Below are 17,844 nucleotides of genomic sequence, written 5' to 3'. Positions count from 1 at the left end.
CCATCATTTTAGGGTGAACACTTCTTGCCCTTGGCAATCCAGTTTCTAAAGCTTGACATCCCTGCCACCTACTGGACATGTGCAACACATTCCATCCTCTTACCCCATACTTGAAAGCAGTGGTTGCCAAATTTTATTAAATACATTTAATAAAGTCAAATACAATTAAGGCAACAAGACAAGTATCCTACACTTCTCTTTTTGTAAAGTAAATCTGAACAGTCGATATGGGCATCTGCATCTACTATATGATTTGCCTGAGAAGCTGGACAGGACAACAAAAATAAATAAATAAATAAATTTTAAAAAAGGGATTCGAGTCCATGGAATCGGTTCTTTTCTTATCGACCGGTTCTTTTCTTATCGAACAACCGGGAGAACCGGTTTCGGACATCCTCCCTACCTATTGTTACTATAACAATCTACAAGGTTAATATAGTTTGCTTCTCTTTCTTCCCCTCCGTTTTTTCTGCATTCTTGTGTATCTCTAGTTATCATTACGTATATGTATTATTGCATTTGAACAATTGTATTGTTGATAATAGAGGTAAATTATTGGTATTGTTCATTATCAATAGTGCTATTTCTATTGGTATTTGTGGACCCCGACTTAAACAAGTTAAAAAACTTATTCGGGTGTTACCACAATTGTACAGAATATGTACTGTACTGTGCAATCTACTAATAAAAGTTTCAATCAATCAATTGCTCCTTTTGTAGTGTAATGATGCTCATTGTCATTTCTGTATTATTATTTATTTCGCTAACTGCTTCTTTGCTATCACTCTTACCATCATATTTGTAAATATTGTATATGCTGATGTTGCTCTATTGTTATTGTTGTTGTTGTTGTTGTTGTTGTGTTTGCTGTTGTTGTTTTTGTCTCTCCTTCTAATCCCCCTCGTGTCCCCACAATTTCCCCCCCTGTCTTCCTTTTTTTCTCTTTCTATCCCCTCCTGCTCCGGCCCGGCTGCACCAAGTGATAATATAAATACATTTAATAAAGTCAAATACAAATAAGGCAACAAGAGAAGTATCCTACACTTCTCTTTTTTGTAAAGTAAATCTGAACAGTCGATATGGGCATCTACATCAACTATATGATTTGCCTGAGAAGCTAGACAGGGCAAAAAAATAAATAAATTTTTAAAAAAATTAATTAAAAAAAAAAGGTATTCGAGTCCATGGAATCGGTTATTTTCTTATCGACCGGTTCTTTTCTTATCGAACAACCGGGAGAACCGGTTTTGAACATTATCCCTACCTATTGATACTATAACAATCTACAAGGTTATTATAGGTTGCTTCTCTTTCTTCCCCTCCATTTTTCTGCATTCTTGTTTACCTCTAGTTATCATTACGTATATGTATTGTTGCATTTGAACAATTGTATTGTTGATTATAGAGGTAAAATTATTGGTATTGTTCATTATCAATAGTGCTATTTCTATTGTTATTGTTGTTGTTATTATTGTTGTGTTTGCTGTTGTTGTTTTTGTCTCTCTGTCTAATCCCCCTCTTGTCCTCACAATTTCCCCCTCTGTCTTCCTTTTTTTCTCTTTCTATCCCCTCCTGCTCCGGCCCGGCTGCACCAAATGATAATATAAATACATTTAATGAAGTCAAATACAAATAAGGCAACAATGTTAAAGTTAAAAGTCAAAGTACCCATGATTGTCACACACACACTAGCTGTGGCGAAATTATTCTCTGCATTTGACCCATCACCCTTGATCACCCCCTGGGAGGTGAGGGGAGCAGTGGGCAGCAGCGGTGGCTGCGCCCAGGAATCATTTTTGGTGATTTAACCCCCAATTCCAACCCTTGATGCTGAGTGTCAAGCAGGGAGGTAATGGGTCCCATTTTTATTGTCTTTGGTACACAAGAGAAGTATCCTACACTTCTCTTTTGTAAAGTAAATCTGAACAGTCTGTATGGGCATCTATATCAACTATATGATTTGCCTGAGAAGCTGGACTGGACCAAAAAAAATTATAATAATAATAATAATAATAAATAAATATAATTCACTTATTCACTTCACTTATTATTGTTATTGTTTTATTTGTATTTTTACACTTTTTTTTTTTTTTCAGAAAGCATAATATTTGTCACACATCTGCAAATGGCCGGCAGTTTTTACATATGTATGCAGTAATAATTAAAAATAAATAAATATGATTTTGTTTCTTGTTTTGTTCGTCGTTGGACTCAACACATGCAACTGCGCAAATGCAATCAACTTCTACAGAGAGTAGGCATTGTTTTCCTTGTCACATGTGCGTCATCCGTTCCAGACCCGCCTAACCGTGTTCGGCAACATCGCTCGATGTCGCTTGAGAACACGGTTCGATTATTCGATGTTTGACTAGAAGGGCTTTTGACAACATTCATTTTTTTCCTGTATAGAATTGAGTCAGTTTGTCAACAGGCTGCGAGACAACGAACAGTCTGACGGTCCACTAAAAGGACACTTTTGTACACATTGTCGTGTTGGAGGGAATTAAGTAGATTCTGGGTTTTGTTTTTTTCCCCCCGACGGATCGGGAAACCAAATAAAGTTGCCTTCCCACGGTAAGCTGTCTATTACGAACATTTCCTCATGACCATATGTGCAAGGTAGCGTTCGACTTTGCAACGCAGTGATTCGAACTCGAGCAAGTACTTTCAGTTTCGCGTATTCACTGTCGGGTGTCAAGTTTAAGACAAAGGGAACGACTTGTTGTCAGAACACTCTGATTTAACTTGGAGTGTGGCGGACATTTGTCAAGAGGCGGAGTAGACATGGCAGCAGTTCATTTAGCAGTCTTTCAAGTGTCGATAATAGCTGCTATTAGAGCCCCGACGCATGATGTTGTACACTCGTTTCATATTCGAAACTTTCCTTCCCAAATAACATGTGAAAAATCTAAAAATATTTTATTTTTCAGAATTCCCACCACCCCCCGAATATCGTGTGAAACGAGGCTCCGCCGTGGGGATGGTGTGTGTTCTTCGCTGGATTGAATGGCGCTGAGAATGCACAGTAAGCACTTTGCCAGTAAATGTAAACTCATTATCGATCCGTCTCATGAGCTACTAAAGGCCCACATGAGGACAAAGTCCAGGTAGAGCAAGGGAGAGCGAGAGGGGAAGGATAGTTGAGAAGGAGCCAGGACCATACAAGCAAAGCCTTGCTGGAATCCACAATGGTAAACTTCTGTGTTTATGTCTGTATCCACATGATTGACGAAAGAACCAAAATATGTTATTTCCGAATCGATTTCAGACATGGTGCGTTTAAAGACGACATTATAGTAGATAGATAGTAGAGGTGTGGGAAAAAATCGATTCGAATTTGAATCGCGATTCACAATCGATTCTAATTTTTTTAAAATCGATTTTTTTAAATTAATCAATCCAACAAAACAATACACAGCAATACCATAACAATGCAATCCAATTCCAAAACCAAACCCTACCCAGCAACACTCAGAACTGCAATAAACAGAGCAATTGAGAGGAGACACAGAACAAACCAAAAGTAGTGAATCAAAAATGAATATTATCAACAACAGTATCAATATTAGTTATAATTTCAACATAGCAGTGATTAAAAATCCCTCATTGACATTATCATTAGACATTTATAAAAAAAAACAAAAAAGAACAATAGTGTCACAGTGGCTTACACTTGCATCGCATCTCATAAGCTTGACAACACACAGTCCAATATTTTCACAAAGATAAAATAAGTCATATTTTTGGTTCATTTAATAGTTAAAACAAATTTACATTATTGCAATCAGTTGATAAAACATTGTCCTTTACAATTATAAAAGCTTTTTACAAAAATCTACTAGTCTGCTTGCATGTCAGCAGACTGGGGTAGATCCTGCTGAAATCCTATGTATTGATTGATTGATTGATTGATTGATTGATTGAGACTTTTATTAGTAGGTTGCACAGTGAAGTACATATTCCGTACAATTGACCACTAAATGGTAACACCCGAATACGTTTTTTTAACTTGTTTAAGTCGGGGTCCACTTAAATTGATTCATGATACAGATATATACTATCAGATATATAGTATCATCATAATACAGTCATCACACAAGATAATCACATTGAATTATTTACATTATTTACAATCAGGGTTGTGGGGGGGGGGGGGTAGGATATGGACAGCAAGTAGTGGAGAGAGAGAGAGAGAGAGAGAGAGAGAGAGAGAGAGAGAGAGAGAGATCAGAAGGCATAAGAAAAAGTATCTGCATTTGATTGTTTACATTTGATTATTAGCAATCCGGGGAGGGTGTTAGTTTAGGGTGGTAGCTGCCTGGAGGTGAACTTTTATTGCGGTTTTGAAGGAGGATAGAGATGCCCTTTCTTTTATACCTGTTAGGAGCGCATTCCACATTGATGTGGCATAGAAAGAGAATGAGTTAAGACCTTTGTTAATTCGGAATCTGGGTTTAACGTGGTTAGTGGAGCTCCCCCTGGTGTTGTGGTTATGGCGGTCATTTACGTTAAGGAAGTAGTTTGACATGTACTTCGGTATCAGGGAGGTGTAGTGGATTTTATAGACTAGGCTCAGTGCAAGTTGTTTAACTCAGTATGTATTGAATGAATAGAGAATCGTTTTGAATCGGGAAAAAATCGTTTTTGAATCGAGAATCGTGTTTAATTGAAAAAATAAATCGATTATGAATCGAATCGTGACCCCAAGAATCGATATTGAATCGAATCGTGTGACACCCAAAGATTCACAGCCCTAATAGATAGATAGATAGATAGATAGATAGATAGATGGATGCAATCTTACTTGGAGGGGAGGGAACAGGTGGTAGAGGTGAACGGCATCGTGTGTCCCCCCCCCCCTCTCAGTAAGCTGTGGAGTCCCCCAAGGCAGTATATTAGGGCCTTTACTGTTCCTAATATACATAAACGACTTGTCATCGGCATGCGGCTGTGAATTGTTCTTGTTTGCGGATGACTCAGCCCTGCTGGTATCCGGCAAGGACAAGTCACAGGTGGAGAAAATCCTCAGTGCTGAACTCTGTAGAACTTGCACCTGGCTCGCTGACAACAAGCTATCCATACACTTGGGTAAAACGGAATCCATCCTGTTTGGGTCCCACATCAAACTTAAGAAAGTCAATGACTTCACTATAAAAGTGGGTGACATTGTTATCACCAGGAAAGATGAGGTCACCTACCTAGGTTCCATTCTAGAGGCTAACCTTTCCTGTGATAAAATGGCAACCAAGGTAATCAAAAAGGTCAACCAATGAACGAGATTTATCTATAGAATCTCCTCTCCGGTCAACAAAAGCACCATGAGGATTCTAGCGGGAACTCTCGTTCAACCCTTTTTCGATTACGCATGCACCTCCTTGTACCCTAGCACCTCCAAAACCCTCAAATCTAAACTCCAAACATCCCAGAACAAGCTAGTCAGATTACTTCTAGACCTCCACCCCAGATCACACCTCACTCCTACCCACTTTTTCAAAGTGGGCTGGCTCAGGGTGGAGGACAGAGTAAAACAACTTGCACTGAGCCTAGTCTATAAAATCCGCTACACCTCCATGATACCGAAGTACATGTCAAACTACTTCCTTAACGTAAATGACCGCCATAACCACAACACCAGGGGGAGCTCCACTAACCACGTTAAAGCCAGATTCCGATCTAACAAAGGTCTTCACTTATTCTCTTTCTATGCCACATCAATGTGGAATGCGCTCCCAACAGGTGTAAAAGAAAGGGCATCTCTATACTCCTTCAAAACCGCAATAAAAGTTCACCTCCAGGCAACTTCAACCCTAAACTAACACCCTCCCCTGATTGTCATATGTAAATAATCAAATGTAGATACTTTTTCTTATGCTTTCTGATCTCTCTCTCTCTATCTATCTATCTATCCACTACTTGCTGTACATATCCTACCAAGTCAGACCTACACTGTTTCAATGTCCATTTCTCTGTTCTCAATTGTTGATGATAACAACCAAACCTAACACCCCTCCCCCCCCTCCCCTCCCCTCCACATCCCACACCCCGGATTGTAAATAATTCAATGTATATACCCTGATGATTATCTTGTGTGATGACTGTATTATGATGATAGTATATATCTGATAGTATATATCTGTATCATGAATGGACCCCGACTTAAACAAGTTGAAAAACTTATTCGGGTGTTACCATTTAGTGGTCAATTTTACAGAATATGTACTTCACTGTGCAACCTACTAATAAAAGTCTCAATCAATCAATCAAAATAGATAGATAGATAGATAGATAGATAGGTCTTCATTGTCATTGCACAAGTACAACGCAAGTTTGTTTTCAGCACAAACCCGTTCAAGATTAGACAAACAAACAGTGTACAGGGTTACAGAACAGGAACGCTGATGGGTCGCCACAAGGCGCCACGTAAAAGATGGGGAAAAAGGTAAAACGCTGGGGAAGGATGAGTAAAAAAATACAATCTAGACTGGGCTCCTAAGGGGGCCCAGTCTGGAGTGGGAAAAAACCTCCATAGCAAAGCACATAAACATATTACAACGTACATCTCGAGATATCTAGCAACAGAGGGAAGGTACTGGGGGGTAATGGTGGTGGGCCGCAGCTCTCGGCGCTGACCATCCTTCCATCACCCCTATTGGATTTGCGTCGAGGGCATTGGGTTGGGGGGTGGGGGGTGTATGTGTGGCGTAGTAGTAGATACTAGGGTTGTACGGAATGCCGGTATTACAGTGGCGGGCCGTGCGTTTCCCACCTAGGCCTTCAGTGATGTCCGACTTCAATGATTACCTCTCAAAATACCATCATTGTTGTCACCACATGACCATTGCTGGATAAACACTATACAGGAACACATTTACGCCATACTTGCCAACCCTCCCGATTTTCCCGGGAGACTCCCGAATTTCAGTACCCCTCCCGAATTTCTCCCGATTTCCACCCGGACAACAATATTGGGGGCGTGCCTTAAAGGCACTGCCTTTAACGTCCTCTACAACCTGTTGTCACGCCCGCTTTTTCTCCAAACAAACAGTGTGCCGGCCCTGTCACATAATATATGCAGCTTTTACACACGCACTAGCGAATGCAAGGCATACTTGATCAACAGCTATACAGGTCACACTGAGGGTTGCTGTATAAACAACTTTAACACTGTTACAAATATGCGCCACACTGTGAACCCACACCAAACAAGAATGACAAACACATTTCGGGAGAACATTCGCACCGTAACACAACATAAACACAACAGAACAAATACCCAGAACCCCTTGCAGCACTAACTCTTCTGGGACGCTAGAATATACACCCCCCGCTACCACCAAACCCTGCTCCCCCAAACCCGCCCACCTCAATTCCCCCCCATCTCCCGAATTCGGAGGTCTCATGGTTGGCAAGTAAGATTTACGCACTACTGGGCATTGTACAAAACAGGTTATTTTCTGGCGCATTTAAAAATCAATAAACCCGCATCAGCAATTAGAACATATCTTATGCGGTACTGTCAAAATTAAAATTGCAAAAAAAACATATTAAACGTGAAAAAAAAAAAAATTGAAATCACATTTCATCGCCGGGACAGCTGAGCTAGCTTCCGGGGTCGGGCGACATCGTCTCACAAGATGTAGTTTCTCTTTAAATATCTTTCTTGAAATTGGCCTTGCAAATATATGTCTTGTCTTGTCTAATCATAAAAGATGCAGACGAGACGTGTTGGCTTAGTTCTTAAAGTTTACTCCACAGCGTGCTCGTCAATAACATCCATGAAACAACCTAAACGCGGCTACTGCGCATGCTCTTCACTACTGTGGCATGCTGGGTAATGGAGTTCTTATGTTACCTAGCTCATAACATCACAATATATATCTGCCTCAGGCCATCTAGAAAGCCTTACTGACAACAACTTGTGATCTGATTGGCTATCGCAACTGTCTGTCAAATGTTTGTGTCCGTTCTCTTAAAGTGCACGGATGCCCGCATTGTTGTTTCTGAAGGCTCTGGGCAGATTTGGTACAGCATGGCAACATAAGCTAGCTGAATTCTGATTGGATACAAACTCTAACCTAAAAACAACAGCGCTGGAATGAGCATAATATGACATGAAGAGAATATGAATACTTTTAGATATTTAGGGAAAGTAAATAAAAAATTACTTTTAACCAGAAATCATGATCATAATTAAAGTTAAATCAGGAGCCTTTGTTTACTTACTACTAAAAGACAAGTTGTCTTGTATGTTCACTATTTTATTCAAGGACAAACTTGCAATAAGAAACATATGTTTAATGTACCCTAAGAGTTGTTGTTAAAATAAAGCCAAAATTGAAATTATTTGTGGTCCCTTTTATTTAGAAAAGTACCGAAATACATTTTGGTACCGGTACCAAAATATTGGTATCGGGACAACACTAGTAGATACATTAGCCCTAAACCTAGCTTAAATTTTGGGACTAATGATAGGAGAAACTTTTTTTACTCAAATATAGGCCAATTTTTCCCTTGAAACCAATCATGTAAAAGCCTTAATGTGTGCATGGTTTAAGTCAATAGCAGAAATGGGTTTTACAGGCTTGTCTGCAAGTAACCTGCTTTGCAAGAATACGCTCCAGAAAAACCTACCAAACGCTTTACTGAGCTGCCACTGCTCACTTTCATGTAACAAGATGTTTGACTTTCTCTTTTTGTCTTTTGGCCTTCAGTCTGTCCTTAGTCCTAAAGGGGCCCCATTATGCAAAACAAAATGTTGTTACCTCTTGGTAGCCTCTGTTGTGTATTAGGGATTGTCATAAGAAATCAAACTGTGGAGGCATGGCAGAGATTTTTATAAAATAATCTTGCCTTCTTTCATACTTTATACGTCAGCAGATTATCCAAACATGGTAGAAACGATCGATCCAACGATCAAAGCTCTTCTGGTAAACCTTTACATAAAGTACCTTTACCAGGGGTCGGCAACCCAAAATGTTGAACGAGCCATATTGGACCAAAAATACAAAAAACGAATTTGTTTGGCGCCGCAAAAAACTAAACACCTATATGAGTGTTATAATGAAGGCAACCCATAATGTAAGTGTCTATATTAGCTATATTAGCCTACTATCAAAATGACTATTTGTCGCAGGCTGACGCAAATGTTCGTTGACAGAAATGTAATATTTATTCTACACATTTTTTACAAAATTGAAAACATTAGTAAAATGGGGGCTACTCAGAGTGTAACATAACTCCTGGAAGTTACTGGCTTAGAATGGCCAAAGTTATAGATGTTTGTTTCCAAGTTTAAGGAAACAGCAGGCTGTCTTCTTCTAATGGATTTATTACAATCTTTGCAAGCTGTGTAACGTTTGCTGTGGTCTGGAACAACATGGCACACAAACAAGTATGAGAAATGCAGCCAATATTCCATACAGATAATGTGTCATGAGACATGCAAATATAAATTAAATGCACAGAGGACATAAGTAAAATACATTTAGAGCTCAAATATGCCGACAGACAAGGCATAATGATGCTAGCCTAAATAGCATATTAGCATCGATTAACTTGCACTGACCAAATATGCCTGATTAGCACTCCAACAAGTCAATAACGTCAACAAAGCTCATTATTGTGCATTCACGCACAGCATAAAAAGTTTGGTGGACAAAATGAGACAAAGAAGGGGTGACATAAAACACGTTTTACTGTGGCAGCGTCAGAGAAAGTTGTACGTAAACAAACTACAGGGAATTCAAGGACTGCCGTAATTAGTAGGACAAAACGGCACTCGACAAATACTGTCATTAGTGAAGCATGTTTAATACATTGGGATTTCTAACAATTAGGACGGTTTTTGTCATCTTTGTCCTCCTCCAGGAACCATAATAAAAAATAAAAAAAATTTCCCCATCTTTTTACATTTTCATATATTTTTGAAAAAGCTCTAGGGAGCCACTAGGGCGTAAATAAGGCAAAATACGTCACACTCCTCTGAAATTCCAAATGGCTCGTTTGGATTAAATTTGGAAGAAGGCAAGATTGTTTTATTAATATCTCCGCCATGCCTCCATGGTTTTATTTGACATTTCTGGGTCTTATAGGGATCCCAAATACACATAAACAGGTTACAACAGATATTAAAAGTTGTTGTTTGCATATTAAGGCCCCTTTAAGTAATATAACGATTATTGATTGCAGTGGATTGGATGACACAAAGGGTGTAATGGTACGCCATAGTTACGCTACATACAGTATGTATCTCGGATTTTGGGGCACGGTTTGGTTAATGTTGGTACAGTAATGGAACAAAATACAAAACACAACCATTTTTGCTTTATTTAATTGTAAAATAAATTTAAAAATACCTACAAACTGTAAAATTCCTAAATACTATATAAAAAAAAGAAAAATAAATAATATACTCTAAATCCCCTTTATTTGCGGGAGTTATTTACCAAGACCACTAGGAGATTAATATAATTAGAATTTTGATTCACATGTGCGAGTCCTCATTTTTAAACATGGACAATTCTCCATATGCTGGATCATAAAACGCAACAAACGCAGCACCGCCACTGCCTCCTCTCCTCTGTCAACAAACGGTAAAGTGTCTTTTACAACACATGAGTCAACAGAGACAAAAGTGAAAATTACGATGGAGGAAGTTCTGTGCTTAGGACACGGAAATTAATTAAAACCCCACGAGTAATTAAAAATGGGCGCCGAAACTCTGTTCCTTAATGGCACAGGTACCTACGTTATTTTTCCTTATATTTTTGGGATCTGTCGGTGAAGTCCCAAAAAGCAAAATGCAGTTTTTGCTGACAGGCTAAACAAGGAAAACCTTTTGGTAGGAAAATAAGTTGTTCTTCTTAAGCACAAAAAACGTTCTGTAAATGAACCAAAACCGTGGTCCAAAAACTGAGGTACGGATCTTACCTTGGGTTACCTGTATCATTACAACCCAACCTTTATTCTTTCTATAAATGCTAAGAAGACACTCGGCCTTCCTGGTAAAGCACCTCTTTTCTGGTTTAGCATTGTGTTTCCAGTGCGGTGAAGTCAGTGGCACAGCCAAATGATTTCGTGAATTTGGTCCCTATTATCCATCAATGAAAGTGAGTAAAAATACATGTATGGTGGGGCCTATGCAGAATATCCTCTTTAAAAGTGAGTGCTCTTGGCTGTCAGTCATGGTTGAATTAACCGAGCTCTCTGTTCTTTGAAAGGTAAACAGCTCCCCTTCTAAAAATGCAGTGAAACAGGTAGTAGCGGTTTAGTTTCACTTGGAATTGTTTGCCTGCTTGTCAAATGATCTGCCGACTCAGGCATACTCTATGTAGGTGCATCTCAATAAACTTAAATATCTTGGAAGATGATATTTTTTCATTTAGGTCTTGGCTGTAAATCAATTTTGTCCTATTAATTCCAGTTTTTTGTCTGACCGTTTAAAAAATCAATAATCAATGTCGTTCTCACTTGCTCCGGCATACTTTTTGCCCCTGAGAGTTCCGTAACTTCCGCCCTCCCCCTTACACATCAACAACATGGCTACTGCTAACTCGAAGGAGAGGGAAAAGTTTGTTCCAAAGAAAAGAAAAGTGCTGTTCGTGGTTTGGACAAACGTGGAACAAGTTACTGCCCACCGCAAAGTTTGTTTTCAAAAAGGCTGCAGTACAACAAACTTATTCCAGCATCTGAAAAAGAGGCATCCAGCTGAGTGGAGGCAAATGCAAATCATTGCGAGGCGAACAAGACCGTAACAACGAACAAAGTCATTAAAAAAAAACAGCTTCCTGTGGTGAAATCATTTACGAAATGTACCATGTTTGATTAAAAAATAGCACAATGCCGAGCAATCGCTTTGAGATTTTCAGTTAATTTTATCATCTGTTATTAGACCTAAAATGTTTTATTTCTTTTACTCTGTCAATGTTTACATCGTCTGTATGTGTACCATATTTTAGTTGTACTTCGATTCAAGGATAGTCTGTTTTTGTCAAACCAACGCTTTAATTTGTTCATTCTGTCTGTTATTATTTTTCAACGACGTTAGAAAATTAGAGTTAAAGGGGAACTGTATTTTTTGGGAAATTTTGAATTTCGTTCACAATCATTATTAATGACATGACGACGGAGGCATTTTTTTAAAGCATTCTAAATATTAAATAAACGCAATGAGAAGTCCGCTTACAATGGAACCTATGAGAGCCACTCTATTCTATCTATAAAACTAGAGATGTCCGATAATATCGGCCTGCCGATATTATCGGACGATATATGCGTTAAAATGTAATATCGGAAATTATCGGTATCGTTTTTTTTTATTATCGGTATCGGTTTGTTTTTTTTTTTGTTTGTTTGTTTTTTTATTATTAAATCAACATAAAAAACACAAGGTACACTTACAATTAGTGCACCAACCCAAAAAACCTCCCTCCCCCATTTACACTCATTCACACAAAAGGGTTGTTTCTTTCTGTTATTAATATTCTGGTTCCTACATTTTATATCAATATATATCAATACAGTCTGCAAGGGATACAGTCCGTAAGCACACATGATTGTGCGTGCTGCTGGTCCACTAATAGTACTAACCTTTAACAGTTAATTTTACTAATTTTCATTCATTACTAGTTTCTATGTAACTGTTTTTATATTGTTGTACTTTCTTTTTTATTCAAGAAAATGTTTTTAATTTATTTCTTATTTTACACATTTTTTTAAAAAGTACCTTATCTTCACCATACCTGGTTGTCCAAATTAGGCATAATAATGTGTTAATTCCACGACTGCATATATCGGTTGATATCGGTATCGGTTGATATCGGTATCAGTAATTAAAGAGTTGAACAATATCGGAATATCGGATATCGGCAAAAAGCCATTATCGGACATCCCTATATAAAACCCTTAAAAAAAACATCCTAACACCTCTAATAAAGTTTTCTATACATGATGTAAGTATATACTGTATATATATATATATATATATATATATATATATATATATATATATATATATATATATATATATATATATATATATACATGTCAGCAATCCTGTTCTGTCTCCCTGTAATATTTGTCTGATCTTGAATGGGATTGTGCTGAAAATTTTAATTTCCCCTCGGGGATTAATAAAGTATTTCTGATTCTGATATATGTAATGTAGTAACAGGCACATTTATAATAATATTTATGTTTTATGATCATTTTAAGCATACCCGGTACCAAAATATTTGTATCGGGACAACCCTTATACGTACACATACGTACATGTACATATATAAGGTAGATCATGTCGACTTGGTCATTTGATAAGTAGCTCGCCTGCTGAAAAAGTGTGGGCTCGCCTGAGGAAGAAGCACTGAAGGACACATGTGATGCGTTACAAAATTTGATCTTGTCGTCACATAGCCTGCAGCTTGCAACACAAAAAACAAAATATGACTTGTCTTTAAAGGAAAAGATAGTTGCATTATTGTCAAATTGAACATCATATTAGATTGATTTCTTATGGCTCTAATTTAAATGGCATGCCAAATTGTCAAGGACTACATTGTGTAGCTCAATATGATACTGTTAGCACTATGTTGAAGGGCTGTGAATCTTTAGGCACCACACGATTCCATTTGATTCTTGGGGGTAATTATACAATTCAAATTAGATTCTCGATTCAAACCAATCCTTGAATTAAAATCAATACTTTTTTTTAATAACATCTAGGATTCCTCCATAAAAAAGACCAGAGCTCTGATAATTTTTTATATTACCTAAAATAATATTTTTGTAAAATAAATTGATATGCAAACGTTTAGTAAAGTCAAATACAAATAAAGCAACAACAGTGGCGTGTCCAGACTTTTTTTTCTCCAGAGATGGCATTGGAGTGACGCCTAGTTCTGCAGGGTTGGCACGCATATACCAGTCAGTCAAAGTGTACCAAACATTACACTGTGTGCCTTTTAAAAGTATTTGGCAAAAACAAATATATCAACTGAACTGAGTAGAACTCAAATCAAAAGATGGTGGGACTGAAATCTACATTCAAAACAGATGAATGCGCCTGTTTTTGTGTTGGCAGGTTAACACTTTAATAAAAGCATCAATGTTCAAGTCCTTAGCTCTTTTGGACTCAATGCTTAAGATACCTAAATGGCTAAGCCTCGTGTCAACCATAGTTGCAAGTAAATGATGTTTTATGAGCGTTCGTGCTGAAAAGCTCCGTTCACATGTTGCACTGTTTACAGGAAGGGCTACAGCTATTTTACAAAGACTAAACAGTACATGGAACACTTCCTGACAAGGTTGTAAAAACACAGACAGAGCCATTATGCTCTGACAGAAAATCATATCCACATCAATTTCAAAAGAGAAATATCACAGTTAAATATATTGTAACTAGGGATGTCCGATAATATCGGACCGCCGATATTATCGGCCGATAAATGCTTTAAAAAGTAATATCGGAAATGATCGGTATCGGTTTCCAAAAGTAAAATTTGTGTCTTTGTAAAACGCCGCTGTGTACATGGACGCAGGAAGATGTACGGAGCGCCAATTAATCCTTGAAGGCGCTGCCTTTGCGTACTGGCCCAGTCACATTCTATCTAAGGATTGACACACGCACTCGCGAATGCAAGCATACTTGCTTACTTCTGCTTCTCCATAAAAAAGCCACCTCAAACAAACCTGAATATAAAAATTAATGAGGAGCTCATTGAACAAGTACCTGAAGTCAAATATTTGGGCATAATCATAGACTATCAGCTGAATTTTAAAAGTCACATTAAGAAAATGTGTAAAACCCTGAAGGCAAACCTAGGCTGTTTTAAGATTATAAGACACTGCTTAACTCTTAGCTGTGCTTTTACTTTTATGAATGCAATGATTCTTTCACACATATCTTACGGCTTAACTACATGGTCCCAGGCACACCAGTCATCAATCAAGAAAATTGAGTGTCTTTATAACCGCACCTTGAAAGTTCTAGACAAGAAAAGTATACGATATCATCATTGCCAAATTTTAACCAAATACAATATTTTAAGTTTTACCAACGTTATTTTGTTACACACAGTCAAACTGGTTTTTAAATGCTTGTATAACTCTGCTCCCCAATTGCTCTGCAAGGCAATTACAAGACTGCAAAGTGGTACCAGATCTACCACCCGAGCAGTGTCAAAAGGCAACTGTTGTGTTCCATTCCGTAGAACATCTTTTGCCCAGACTGCCTTTTCAATAAAAGGACCACAACTATGGAACTCTTTACCGGACACTTTGAAAAGTATACCTGCACTTGTCACTTTCAAAAAACAAACAAAATTATGGCTAGTTGAGCAACAATCGTGTTCCCATGTTTAGTTTTTACTCATTTTTACTAATTGGTTTTTATCTAGTCTACACTTTGTCTGTGTTATTATTATTATTATTATTGGCTTTTATCTAGTTTGTACTTTGTCTGTATTATTACTATTATCATTATTATCAACTCATTCTATTTTTTATTTTCCTATTTTAATGATGTTGGATCTGTGTTGTTGTTGTTGTTGGGGACAAGTGTTGTAAATTAGCTTTGGCTACAAACACTGTGATGCATGCATCGGATAACTGTTTCAGATGTCTATGTTTTTGTATCTGTCCCTATTTCAAATAAACCTCTATAATAATAATAATAAATTGATCAACAGCCATACAGGTCACACTGAGGGTGTCCGTATAAACAACTTTAACACTGTTACAAATATGCGCCACACTGTGAACCCACACCAAACAAGAATGACAAACACATTTCGGGAGAACATCCGCACCGTCACACAACATAAACACAACAGAACAAATACCCAGAACCCCTTGCAGATGCTTGTTTTCATTCAGAAACATCTACCTCACGTGATGTCAAGGAGAAAAAGAATTAGTCCACTCTTTGAGCTTCATCTGTTGCTGGACTGAGTGAAGCTGTTTTATTTATGTTTTGTGCCTTTTTTCCCCATGCACTTTAAAGGATGGCTGTGTTATCTACTAGTCTAGGCTGAAGCAGTTTTATTCATGTTCATGCACTTTAAAGGATGGCTGTGTTATCTACTAGTCTAGATTGAAGCAGTTGTTTTATTTTTGTGCCTTGTTTTTATTTGCACATTTTTGTTACTCATACGAATACGTTTAGAAAATGGCAGGTTGAGCCCAGTTTATAGTATACTCTGGACTGAAGCTGTGTGCCTTCATTGTTTTTGTAGCTGTTGTTTTGAGGCATGTTTAAAAAAATAATAATTTTTAAAAGCACTTTGTGAAAGTCAAAGTTAACAGTGTTTCCCATAGTTGTAGTGGGTATCTGGATTATTTCAGGGAGAGCATGTCCCACATTCCAAGCTGCTGTTTTGAGGCATGTTAAAAAAAATAATGCACTTTTTGACTTCAATAATAAATATGGCAGTACCATGTTAGCACTTTTTTCCATAACTTGAGTTGATTTATTTTGGAAAACCTTGTTACATTATTTAATGCATCCAGTGGGGCATCACAACAAAATTAGGCATAATAATTTCTTAATTCCACGACTATATATATCGGTATCGGTTGATATCGGTATCGGTAATTAAGAGTTGGACAATATCGGAATATCGGATATCGGCAAAAAAGCCATTATCGGACATCCCTAATTGTAACTAAATGACTTCCGTACGTTTAGTCAGTGAAGGACCACGGATGTCAAGAACCTGGCTGCTCATCATCAGTCATCATCAATCAAAAAAGAATGTCCGCCACCCACAAATGTGTGCGTCGATTAAGATTGCCCACCAATATGTGTGCCGCTGCGCGCCGAATATAAAATTTCCAGACACCCAAATATAGGTGCGCTGAATCCAACGATTAAGCTTGCCCGTTAATATGTGCGCACACAACGCGCCGTATAAGATTGCCCGAAACTACAATATGAAGTATAAACCATAAAACTTTGAATATTAAGAGTATGTAAACCTGTCCTACCTTTCTTACTTCCATGACAATCTCCAGGCTCCTACATTTCAGTCCATCCATTTTCTATCAATGTCCCCATTGTCTTTCAAGCAACTAAAATGCGTCAACTATCATGTCAACTATCAGTGCTTTGCAAATATTACCCATCAGGCCTAGCAAATAGGTTAAATGAGTGTATTTTTAAATTATGTATGTTACTATTTGACATTTTTATAATGACCCCGTAGTTCAGTGGGCAAATGTTTTTGTATCACATATTTTAACTTTGTGTTTGTTTTTGATTATTTAGACTGAGTTTAAAAGGTGTTCCAAATTAGTACCAAATATATAGAGTCTGTACATGTTCCCCTCATGTAATATACAAGGTCAGTAACAATTGCTGTGTTAAATTATTCTGCATTATACGCCAGATCGCACTTTAAAAACAAAACGAAGAGCAATCCATGTATTTTAGACCAATGATCTGTTATAAGTAATTATTTGGCGTACCACTTGTTGGAGCCTAAGTGCAACACTTGCCACACTTTAAAATAGCTTTTCTCAAATGTTTCCGCCTCTGAGTGAGGGTGGCACCTCGGGTGGCCTATCAGACTCTTGGGCTGGTACGTGCCACTCCTGGCCACCCTCTAAACACGCCACTGGGCAACAAGGGAAGTATCTAACACTTCTCTTTTTTAAAGTAAATCTGTACAGAAGATATGGGCATCTACATCAAATGCCTGATTTTGCTTTTTTATCGATTAAGGCTCGTTACAAATTAGAATTGTGATTCATTAAAAAATAGATTTTTTTTTTTTTTTACACCCTTTCTACGTTGTTATGGCAAAGATGCCAGATATGTAATATTCGTAGTTTCTCTTTGAGAAAAATTTA

General features: G+C 37.7%; 1 protein-coding gene across 2 annotated transcripts in view; it reads left to right on the top strand.

Moving 5' to 3' along the window:
• The first annotated feature begins 2,392 nt into the window (after nucleotides 1–2,392).
• The window catches only part of LOC133639221 (testis-expressed protein 2-like), a 42,569-nt gene continuing 27,117 nt past the window's right edge, over nucleotides 2,393–17,844 (top strand). Inside the window, exons 1-2 of one of the 2 annotated variants that reach the window (XM_062032379.1) lie at nucleotides 2,393–2,574; nucleotides 2,931–3,025. The gene's annotated coding sequence lies outside the window, so the exon portion shown is untranslated. Of the gene's footprint in view, nucleotides 2,575–2,930; nucleotides 3,192–17,844 lie in introns of both variants that reach the window. The other variant, XM_062032380.1, reaches the window with a different exon arrangement.

This window comes from Entelurus aequoreus, linkage group LG22 (assembly GCF_033978785.1).
Source record: "Entelurus aequoreus isolate RoL-2023_Sb linkage group LG22, RoL_Eaeq_v1.1, whole genome shotgun sequence".
NCBI classification, from domain to species: Eukaryota; Metazoa; Chordata; class Actinopteri; order Syngnathiformes; family Syngnathidae; genus Entelurus; species Entelurus aequoreus.
This window is presented reverse-complemented; position numbering and strand designations above follow the sequence as displayed.